Source organism: Procambarus clarkii, chromosome 32 (assembly GCF_040958095.1).
Source record: "Procambarus clarkii isolate CNS0578487 chromosome 32, FALCON_Pclarkii_2.0, whole genome shotgun sequence".
Classification (NCBI taxonomy): Eukaryota; Metazoa; Arthropoda; class Malacostraca; order Decapoda; family Cambaridae; genus Procambarus; species Procambarus clarkii.
Genome location: NC_091181.1, coordinates 21234895 through 21247015, shown reverse-complemented (window position 1 = coordinate 21247015; position 12121 = coordinate 21234895). Strand labels below are relative to the sequence as shown.

General features: G+C 35.0%; 1 protein-coding gene across 1 annotated transcript in view; it reads left to right on the top strand.

The window, feature by feature from the left end:
• The window catches only part of LOC123752442 (regucalcin-like), a 124006-nt gene that overhangs the window by 22198 nt on the left and 89687 nt on the right, over positions 1 to 12121 (top strand). The gene's annotated exons all lie outside the window — the stretch shown is intronic.

The following is a 12121-nucleotide window of genomic DNA, read 5'->3' as shown; positions in this document are numbered from 1 at the left end:
GTTCCTTAACTAAAAAATCTTTCACCAATCAACTAAAAACAGTCACTTTCGTCATTTCTCAACTAAACTTATTATCCAGTCAACTAAAAATAGTCAGAAATAGCCTCGTTCAACACTGCTCTTAACTAAAACAACCTTTCTCTTAGCTAAAAATTGTCAAAGGAAACTTTTTTCAGCACTTTCTTAACAGGCGCTATGTTTCATCAAGAAAAAAATTGTCAAAGGAAACTTTCCAAAACTGTTCATATCTAGCTTTTATCCATCGTCAATCAACTAAAAATAATAACTTTCATCATTTCTTAACTAAACATATTCCCCATTCATCAGAAAATAACCGTGTTCATCATGTTTCATTGTCATTTCATAACTAAAATTATCTGCCAATCATCAGAAAAAGTCATGTTCATCATGTTTTGTCTTTTTCCTTAACTAAAGTATTCATCAGTCAACTAAAAATAGTTACTTCATCATGTTTCCTTGTCATTTCTTAACTAAAATATCACTTCTCTCATCTGAAAATAGTCATGTGTAGTCTCTTTCCAACACTGTTCTTAACTAAAACAGCCTTTCGCTTAGCTAAAAATTGTCAAAGGAATCTTTTCAGCACTGTTCATAACTAACTTTATCCATCGTCAAGTCAGAAAATATAGTCAAAGATATCTATCATCGTCGTTCTTAACTGACATTTATACTTTGTAGAGCACTAAAATAGTCAAATGTAACTTTTTCAGCACTTTCGTAAAAATTATATGTCGTCAAGTACGAAAAAAATAGTCAAAGGTACTCTCCGTTACACCAAAGTTACTCTTCGATAAATCAAAGACGCTCTTCAATACATCAAGGACTTACTCAAAGACACCAAAGTTACACTCTAAGACATCCTTCGAGACATCAAAGACTTCCTTAAGACTTCAATGGGACTCTTCCATTCATCAAAGACATTCTCTAAGCCCTCAAAGTTATTCTCAGCACAATCAAAAGTTATTCCGAGACAACAAAAGTTATTCTCAGAACAATCAAAAGTTATTCCAAGACAACAAAAGTCATTCTCAGAGCTATCAAAATTATTCTCGGAGTCATCAAAAGGTATTCTCTAACTCACTTTGGTCATTAAAGTTAATTTCTATGTTATAAAAGTTTGTCTCAGAGACATCTAAAGTTAATCTTAGAGTTATCAAATGTAATCTCTAACTCTCTTTTGTTCATCAAAGTTGATCTCAGAGTTAGCAAAGGTAATCTCTAACTCACTCTCGTTCATCAAAGTTGTTTCAAAGACATCAAAGTTATTCTCAGCACAATCAAAAGTTATTCCGAGACAACAAAAGTTATTCTCAGAACAATCAAAGTTGTTTCAAAGACATCAAAGTTATTCAAAGAGCTAACAAAAGTTATTCTCAGAGTCACCTTCGTTCTTCAGAGAAACTTGTCCAAAACATCTTTATTCATCAAAGTTATTCTCAGAGGCATAAAAGTCATTCTCAGAACAATCAAAGTTGTTTCAAAGACATCAAAGTTATTCAAAGAGCTAACAAAAGTTATTCTCAGAGTCACCTTCGTTCTTCAGAGAAACTTTTCCAAAACATCTTTATTCATCAAAGTTATTCTCAGAGGCATAAAAGTCATTCTCAGAGCTATCAAACTTGTTCTCAAAGTCATCAAACTTATTCACAGAGTCATCAAAGTTAATCTAAGACATCATTTTTCATCAAAGATATTCTCTCTAAACCATCAATGTTCTTCTCTAAGACATAAAAGTTATTCTCAGAGGCACCTTCGTTCGTCAGAGAAACTTTCAAAACATCTTTGTTCATCAAACTTGTTTTCAAAGTCATCAAAAGTTAATCTAAGACATCTTCTTTCATCAAAGTTATTTTCAGAGACATCTAAAGTTATTCTCAGAGCTATCAAACTTGTTCTCAGAGTCATCAAATGTTATTCTCGAAGTCATCAAAGTTATTTTCAGAGACATCTAAAGTTAATTTCTATGTTATAAAGTTATTCTCAGAGGAATCTAAAGTTAATCTTGGTCATCAAAGTTATTTTCAGAGACATCTAAAGTTAATTTCTATGTTATAAAGTTATTCTCAGAGACATCTAAAGTTAATCTTGGTCATCAAAGTTGTTCTCTAAACATCAATGTTGTTCTCCAAGACATCAAAGATGTTCTCAAAATCATAAAAGTTATTCCCAGAGCTATCAAAGTTAATCTCAGAGTTATCCAAAGATATTCTCATGTCCACAAAAGTTATTCCAAGAGACGTCAAAGTTGTTTCAAAGACATCAAAGTTAATCTCAGAGTTATCCAAAGACATTCTCAGAGACATCTAAAGTTATTCTCTAAGACATCAAAGTTGTTCTAAGAGTTATCAAAAGTTATTCTCAGTCATGATATGTTATTCTCTAACTCACTTCCATTCATCAAAGACATTCTCTAAGTCCTGAAAGTTATTCTCTAAGACAACAAAGTCTTTCTCAGAGCTACCAAAGATGTTCTCTAAATCATAAAAGTTAATCTTAACTCACTTTCGTTCATTAGAGAAACTTTCCAATCCATATTCGTTGACCAGAGTTATTCTCAGAGTCATCAAAGCGATCTCTAATTCATCTTCGTTCTCCAAAGTTGTTCTCTAAGACACCTTCATTCATCAAAGAAACTCTCCTTCTTCCATCATGTTATTCTCAGAGTCATCAAAGCGATCTCTAATTCATCTTCGTTCTCCAAAGTTGTTCTCTAAGACACCTTCATTCATCAAAGAAACTCTCCTTCTTCCATCATGTTATTCTTTAAGACATCTTCAGTCATAAAATTTTCTCTCCAAAATGTAACTAGTTCAGCTTTTCATACCAAACCTGCATTTCTGTTAAAACATATTTTCTTAGTTGCTTTACCCTAAAACTGTTCTCTGAACTACACTGTTCAAACCTACGTAACCTATCCTCTCCACCCAATGTTACCTAACTTTACCTATGTTACCTTACCTTACCTTACCTATCTTACATAACTTAACCTGCATAACCTAACTTTACCTATCCTAACCTAACTTACCTTACCTTACCTATCTTACCTAACTTTACCTATCTTACCTAACTTAACCTGCATAACCTAACTTTACCTATCCTAACCTAACTTATCCTGCATAACCTAACTTTACCTATGTTACCTTACATTACCTATCTTACCTAACCTAACCTAACTTTACCTATGTTACCTTACCTTACCTTACCTATGTTACCTAACTTAACCTAACTTTACCTATGTTACCTAACTTAACCTTCATAACCTAACTTTACCTATCCTAACATAATTTACCTTACCTTCCCTAACTTAACCTAACTTTACCTATCCTAACTTAACTTACCTAACTTAACCTGCTTAACATAACTTACCTTACCTTCCCTATCTTACCTAACTTTACCTATCCTATCCTAACCTAACTTGTCTTACCTAACTTAATCTTACTTTCCCAAACTGATGTATCCTAACTTATCTAGTCCAGCCAGACATGCTCTAACTTACATAAGTATTCCTTCTTGTCTTTTGTGTTTCGTCAATCATTGTCTCATATTCATTTACTCATTTCATTAGTTAATTTCTCAAATGGTCACTTATGCATTTCAAGTGCTATTTGTTAGAGATTGGTTATTTAAGCATTTCAAAGAATTTTTGTTATATATGGGCATTTACTCTGGGCATTTACTCATTTCAAGGGATAATTTCTCAAATGGACGTTTTTGCATTTCAAGTGTTATTTGTTTAAGATTGGATATTTAAGCATTTCAAAGAATTTTTGTTATATATGGGCATTTACTCATTTCAAGGGATAATTTCTCAAATGGACGTTTTGCATTTCAAGTGTTATTTGTTTAAGATTGGGTATTTAACCATTTCAAAGGTTTTTCTTATATATGGGAACTTACTCGTTTCAAGGGTCAATTTCTCAAATGGTCATTTTTGCAGATCAAGGGTTATTTGTTAAAGTTCATCAAGTTGCTCATAAGTTGTATTTATTATGTTTGTTATCATTTATTCTTATTTCCCAACCCCTTAACCTAACCTCTTGTAATCTTAGTGTATTTAGTAGGTTCTATCTTATGTTCTTATTCCCCAACCCTTTAACCTAACCTTTCAGATGTAGTTTGTTGAATATATTATCCTTTTCCTAACCTTTCAGATGTAGTTTTGTTTCTCCTTTTTGTATATTTTTACCCAAACCCACCATCCCACTTAACCATCTTTCCTTCTTTACTTTGTTTTTCACATATAAGTTCATTCTTTATCATAGTAATAATAAAATTACAATAGTAAAGAATCAGATCTACTAAGACTTGAAATTGAGAAACAAGAGCTCAAGGGAGTGAGAGCATGAAAGAAGAGCAAGGAGTAAGAGAGAGGGGGCGGAAGAAAATGGGACCAAAGAAGAGAGAATGAGAGAGAGTGTGGGCATGGGAGCACTAAGACTTGAATTGAGAAACAAGAGCTCAAGGGAGTGAGAGCATGAAAGAAGAGCAAGGAGTAAGAGAGAGGGGGCGGAAGAAAATGGGACCAAAGAAGAGAGAATGAGAGAGAGTGTGGGCATGGGAGCACTAAGACTTGAATTGAGAAAAAGAAAAACTAAGTGAAAGAGAGTGAGGGTGTGAGAATGGGAGCAATAAGACTTGAATTTGAGAAACAAGAGAGCATTTGAGCAAATGAGGGAGAGAGAGGGGGAGGAAGAGAGAGAATAAGGGAGAGAGATAGAAAAGGAGGGTTAGAAGGAGTAGGAGAATCAAAGTAAAGAAGGAAAGATGGTTAAGTGGGATGGTGGGTTTGGGTAAAAATATACAAAAAGGAGAAACAAAACTACATCTGAAAGGTTAGGAAAAGGATAATATATTCAACAAACTACATCTGAAAGGTTAGGTTAAAGGGTTGGGGAATAAGAACATAAGATAGAACCTACTAAATACACTAAGATTACAAGAGGTTAGGTTAAGGGGTTGGGAAATAAGAATAAATGATAACAAACATAATAAATACAACTTATGAGCAACTTGATGAACTTTAACAAATAACCCTTGATCTGCAAAAATGACCATTTGAGAAATTGACCCTTGAAACGAGTAAGTTCCCATATATAAGAAAAACCTTTGAAATGGTTAAATACCCAATCTTAAACAAATAACACTTGAAATGCAAAACGTCCATTTGAGAAATTATCCCTTGAAATGAGTAAATGCCCATATATAACAAAAATTCTTTGAAATGCTTAAATATCCAATCTTAAACAAATAACACTTGAAATGCAAAAACGTCCATTTGAGAAATTATCCCTTGAAATGAGTAAATGCCCAGAGTAAATGCCCATATATAACAAAAATTCTTTGAAATGCTTAAATAACCAATCTCTAACAAATAGCACTTGAAATGCATAAGTGACCATTTGAGAAATTAACTAATGAAATGAGTAAATGAATATGAGACAATGATTGACGAAACACAAAAGACAAGAAGGAATACTTATGTAAGTTAGAGCATGTCTGGCTGGACTAGATAAGTTAGGATACATCAGTTTGGGAAAGTAAGATTAAGTTAGGTAAGACAAGTTAGGTTAGGATAGGATAGGTAAAGTTAGGTAAGATAGGGAAGGTAAGGTAAGTTATGTTAAGCAGGTTAAGTTAGGTAAGTTAAGTTAGGATAGGTAAAGTTAGGTTAAGTTAGGGAAGGTAAGGTAAATTATGTTAGGATAGGTAAAGTTAGGTTATGAAGGTTAAGTTAGGTAACATAGGTAAAGTTAGGTTAAGTTAGGTAACATAGGTAAGGTAAGGTAAGGTAACATAGGTAAAGTTAGGTTAGGTTAGGTAAGATAGGTAATGTAAGGTAACATAGGTAAAGTTAGGTTATGCAGGATAAGTTAGGTTAGGATAGGTAAAGTTAGGTTATGCAGGTTAAGTTAGGTAAGATAGGTAAAGTTAGGTAAGATAGGTAAGGTAAGGTAAGTTAGGTTAGGATAGGTAAAGTTAGGTTATGCAGGTTAAGTTATGTAAGATAGGTAAGGTAAGGTAAGGTAACATAGGTAAAGTTAGGTAACATTGGGTGGAGAGGATAGGTTACGTAGGTTTGAACAGTGTAGTTCAGAGAACAGTTTTAGGGTAAAGCAACTAAGAAAATATGTTTTAACAGAAATGCAGGTTTGGTATGAAAAGCTGAACTAGTTACATTTTGGAGAGAAAATTTTATGACTGAAGATGTCTTAAAGAATAACATGATGGAAGAAGGAGAGTTTCTTTGATGAATGAAGGTGTCTTAGAGAACAACTTTGGAGAACGAAGATGAATTAGAGATCGCTTTGATGACTCTGAGAATAACATGATGGAAGAAGGAGAGTTTCTTTGATGAATGAAGGTGTCTTAGAGAACAACTTTGGAGAACGAAGATGAATTAGAGATCGCTTTGATGACTCTGAGAATAACTCTGGTCAACGAATATGGATTGGAAAGTTTCTCTAATGAACGAAAGTGAGTTAAGATTAACTTTTATGATTTAGAGAACATCTTTGGTAGCTCTGAGAAAGACTTTGTTGTCTTAGAGAATAACTTTCAGGACTTAGAGAATGTCTTTGATGAATGGAAGTGAGTTAGAGAATAACATATCATGACTGAGAATAACTTTTGATAACTCTTAGAACAACTTTGATGTCTTAGAGAATAACTTTAGATGTCTCTGAGAATGTCTTTGGATAACTCTGAGATTAACTTTGATGTCTTTGAAACAACTTTGACGTCTCTTGGAATAACTTTTGTGGACATGAGAATATCTTTGGATAACTCTGAGATTAACTTTGATAGCTCTGGGAATAACTTTTATGATTTTGAGAACATCTTTGATGTCTTGGAGAACAACATTGATGTTTAGAGAACAACTTTGATGACCAAGATTAACTTTAGATGTCTCTGAGAATAACTTTATAACATAGAAATTAACTTTAGATGTCTCTGAAAATAACTTTGATGACCAAGATTAACTTTAGATTCCTCTGAGAATAACTTTATAACATAGAAATTAACTTTAGATGTCTCTGAAAATAACTTTGATGACTTCGAGAATAACATTTGATGACTCTGAGAACAAGTTTGATAGCTCTGAGAATAACTTTAGATGTCTCTGAAAATAACTTTGATGAAAGAAGATGTCTTAGATTAACTTTTGATGACTTTGAAAACAAGTTTGATGAACAAAGATGTTTTGAAAGTTTCTCTGACGAACGAAGGTGCCTCTGAGAATAACTTTTATGTCTTAGAGAAGAACATTGATGGTTTAGAGAGAATATCTTTGATGAAAAATGATGTCTTAGATTAACTTTGATGACTCTGTGAATAAGTTTGATGACTTTGAGAACAAGTTTGATAGCTCTGAGAATGACTTTTATGCCTCTGAGAATAACTTTGATGAATAAAGATGTTTTGGAAAAGTTTCTCTGAAGAACGAAGGTGACTCTGAGAATAACTTTTGTTAGCTCTTTGAATAACTTTGATGTCTTTGAAACAACTTTGATTGTTCTGAGAATGACTTTTATGCCTCTGAGAATAACTTTGATGAATAAAGATGTTTTGGACAAGTTTCTCTGAAGAACGAAGGTGACTCTGAGAATAACTTTTGTTAGCTCTTTGAATAACTTTGATGTCTTTGAAACAACTTTGATTGTTCTGAGAATAACTTTTGTTGTCTCGGAATAACTTTTGATTGTGCTGAGAATAACTTTGATGTCTTTGAAACAACTTTGATGAACGAGAGTGAGTTAGAGATTACCTTTGCTAACTCTGAGATCAACTTTGATGAACAAAAGAGAGTTAGAGATTACATTTGATAACTCTAAGATTAACTTTAGATGTCTCTGAGACAAACTTTTATAACATAGAAATTAACTTTAATGACCAAAGTGAGTTAGAGAATACCTTTTGATGACTCCGAGAATAATTTTGATAGCTCTGAGAATGACTTTTGTTGTCTTGGAATAACTTTTGATTGTTCTGAGAATAACTTTTGTTGTCTCGGAATAACTTTTGATTGTGCTGAGAATAACTTTGAGGGCTTAGAGAATGTCTTTGATGAATGGAAGAGTCCCATTGAAGTCTTAAGGAAGTCTTTGATGTCTCGAAGGATGTCTTAGAGTGTAACTTTGGTGTCTTTGAGTAAGTCCTTGATGTATTGAAGAGCGTCTTTGATTTATCGAAGAGTAACTTTGGTGTAACGGAGAGTACCTTTGACTATTTTTTTCGTACTTGACGACATATAATTTTTACGAAAGTGCTGAAAAAGTTACATTTGACTATTTTAGTGCTCTACAAAGTATAAATGTCAGTTAAGAACGACGATGATAGATATCTTTGACTATATTTTCTGACTTGACGATGGATAAAGTTAGTTATGAACAGTGCTGAAAAGATTCCTTTGACAATTTTTAGCTAAGCGAAAGGCTGTTTTAGTTAAGAACAGTGTTGGAAAGAGACTACACATGACTATTTTCAGATGAGAGAAGTGATATTTTAGTTAAGAAATGACAAGGAAACATGATGAAGTAACTATTTTTAGTTGACTGATGAATACTTTAGTTAAGGAAAAAGACAAAACATGATGAACATGACTTTTTCTGATGATTGGCAGATAATTTTAGTTATGAAATGACAATGAAACATGATGAACACGGTTATTTTCTGATGAATGGGGAATATGTTTAGTTAAGAAATGATGAAAGTTATTATTTTTAGTTGATTGACGATGGATAAAAGCTAGATATGAACAGTTTTGGAAAGTTTCCTTTGACAATTTTTTTCTTGATGAAACATAGCGCCTGTTAAGAAAGTGCTGAAAAAAGTTTCCTTTGACAATTTTTAGCTAAGAGAAAGGTTGTTTTAGTTAAGAGCAGTGTTGAACGAGGCTATTTCTGACTATTTTTAGTTGACTGGATAATAAGTTTAGTTGAGAAATGACGAAAGTGACTGTTTTTAGTTGATTGGTGAAAGATTTTTTAGTTAAGGAACGTTAGATAACATGTAAGGGGAAAAACCTAGAGAACATATGGGGAACATGGCAAAGAACATATGTAAGAAAAGTTGATGAATACAGTGAACATGCTGGGAATATGAACTTACAGAGAACATGAAAACATGATAAGGAGAATAGGGATTACAAAGAATGAACAATGGACTTGTGAAGAACATGGAGAATATGACAAAAGAATGTAGAAAACATGTAAGTGAAGGTGAAAAACGAAGTGATCTTGTGAGGAACATGAACTTGTAGAGGAACATGAATATTGACAAAGAACACAAAATATGGAAGTTAGAATGAATATTGAGTATAAAAGTTGTAAAGAGAACATGTGATGAACATGAAAACATAGAAAATATGACTAGACTTTGTAGAGAACATAATGAGACTAAGAGAACGATTACAGAAAAAATGGAGATACTTGTGAAAATATGAACTGAATGGGACTGTGAACATTTGTAGAACATGGAGTGAACACGGATGAGAATACGAAGAACACAGTGAATATAGAGAAAATATGCAAATACAGGGGGACAAGAGCTGGTGCTCTGTAACTGACTTGATCTTATTTACTACGTCTGAAATATGACTGTTTAAAATTTCAGGGGGATTGGACTGCTAGTAGCGAAAATGTGGTCTCTGCCAAATTTGGGTCTTTAATTGGACTCTGATTAATTTCGATCATGAACTGGACTCTGAATATTTTGGCACAAAGTAGACTCTGGCGAATTTTGCTAGAAAACTGGACTCTGATTAATTTCGATCATGAACTGGACTCTGAATATTTTGGCACAAAGTAGACTCTGGCGAATTTTGCTAGAAAACTGGACTCTGATGAATTTCGATCAAGAACTGGACTCTGTTCATTTTTAGGTATAAAATGGTCTCTGATGAAATATGAGCTAAAACTGTCTCTGACGAATATTGCTCTCAAAGTAGACTCTGGCGAATTTGAGCATAAACTGGACTCTGATGAAATATGAGCTAAATACTGTCTCTGACTAATTTGCTCACAATGTGGACTCTGTTCATTTTTAGGTATAAAATGGTCTCTGATGAAATATGAGCTAAAACTGTCTCTGACAAATATTGCTCTCAAAGTAGACTCTGGCGAATTTTCGGTATAAACTGGACTCTGATGAAATATGAGCTTAAAACTGGGCTCTGATCAATTTGGTCTTTACAGATGAAATAGCCGTAAATGGATATAAAACTAAATGTTATGGATAAGTTGCCTGTTTTCCTTAACAAAACATCTAAGACAATATTCTCTGAAAATGGTCCTTTTACAAATTCTGTCATAAACATATAAATAAACTTCTATGATTATTTGAAACTCTGAAAATAGTTGTAAGGAAATAGGAAGAGGAGAGAGAGAGAGAGAGAGAGGAGGGACGGTAGAGATATTATGGAGATAAGATATGATAAGATCCGTCTGGCTGTCCGGGCGTAAAGTAAATAAAGGTGACGCGAGAGATTGCGAGGTAAGGGGGGGAGGGAGGGGGGTGTGATGTACGAAACCCTGAAAACCATGACTTACACAGGTGATTTTCTAAATTTATATGAAAACTATGGCTTACACAGACGGATTTTGTAAGTTGAAAACATGTAAAACATGTCCGTAGAGTTCTCCTGGAAGCCCTAAAGAGCTATATACGTTACTTTAATTTGTCCCATAAGGCCTTAACAAACTTCTATGTCTTGGAAATTATTTTTCTCATAAGAACTTTAACAAACTCGTATGACATTATTTTCGTTATAAGAAATCCTTACTTCCAAATCTGTGACTCCCCAAATTCGCCTGAAAACCCTGGCTCACACGCGAGATATTGGAACCTCAAAACCCTGGCTCCACACAGACGATATTGGAATCTGAAAACCCTGGCCCGCACAGACGATATTTTCCCTTTGGAACCTGAAAACCATGGCCCGCACAGACGATATTCTAAATTTACCTGAAAACCCTGGCCCGCACAGGGGATATTTGACCTGAAAAAAAATATCACCTGTGTGGAGCCATCCCTACTACTAGTCACCACCCCGTGTGTAGGCAGTCCCCGCCCCGTGTGTAGGCAGTCCCCGCCCCGTGTGTCGGCAGTCACCGCCCTGTGTGTAGGCAGTCACCGCCCTGTGTGTAGGCAGTCACCTCCCTGTGTGTAGGCAGTTACCGCCCCATGTGTAGGCAGTCACCGCCCTGTGTGTAGGCAGTCACCGCCCCGTGTGTAGGCAGTCACCGCCCCGTGTGTAGGCAGTCACCGCCCCGTGTGTAGGCAGTCACCGCCCTGTGTGTAGGCAGTCACCGCCCTGTGTGTAGGCAGTCACCGCCCCGTGTGTAGGCAGTCACCGCCCCGTGTGTAGGCAGTCACCGCCCCGTGTGTCGGCAGTCACCGCCCTGTGTGTAGGCAGTCACCGCCCCGTGTGTAGGCAGTCCCCGCCCCATGTGTCGGCAGTCACCGCCCTGTGTGTAGGCAGTCCCCGCCCCATGTGTCGGCAGTCACCGCCCTGTGTGTAGGCAGTCACCGCCCCGTGTGTAGGCAGTCACCGCCCCGTGTGTAGGCAGTCACCGCCCTGTGTGTAGGGCACCAGTCATCTAGACGTCCACATAAACACTCATCATTAGTACTCACGTTGCTATAAAGTCATCAGCACACTCACTGTTCACTGTCATCCCGTGAGACTCCTCTTGTCTTTCCAATCAAGGGGCAACAGAGTTTAATTTTTCAACCTTCCTCAAACACTCTCAGACTTGTAGTGCATAATTTGCATGGTAAATGCTTCAACTTTGAATTATGGTTCAGTATCATACTATGAAGAGGGAAAAAATATTTGCAAAAAATAAAAATTTCACAATTTCAAATTAAGCTGACAAATTTAATATTTCATCAATTTTTATTTTATTCTTTATGGGCTGAGAATGGCATATAACTTTCATTTTCTTCAATTTGAAATTGAGTTTGAGAGTATAGTAATTTTAAAAAGAATTAGTCACTGTGACCTTCAATAAATTCTCAAAATTTAGAAGTAAAAATTTTTAATTCCCAAAGTTATAGGTTTATGAATAAACGTAATTGTGGAAACCTTAGAACTAACAAC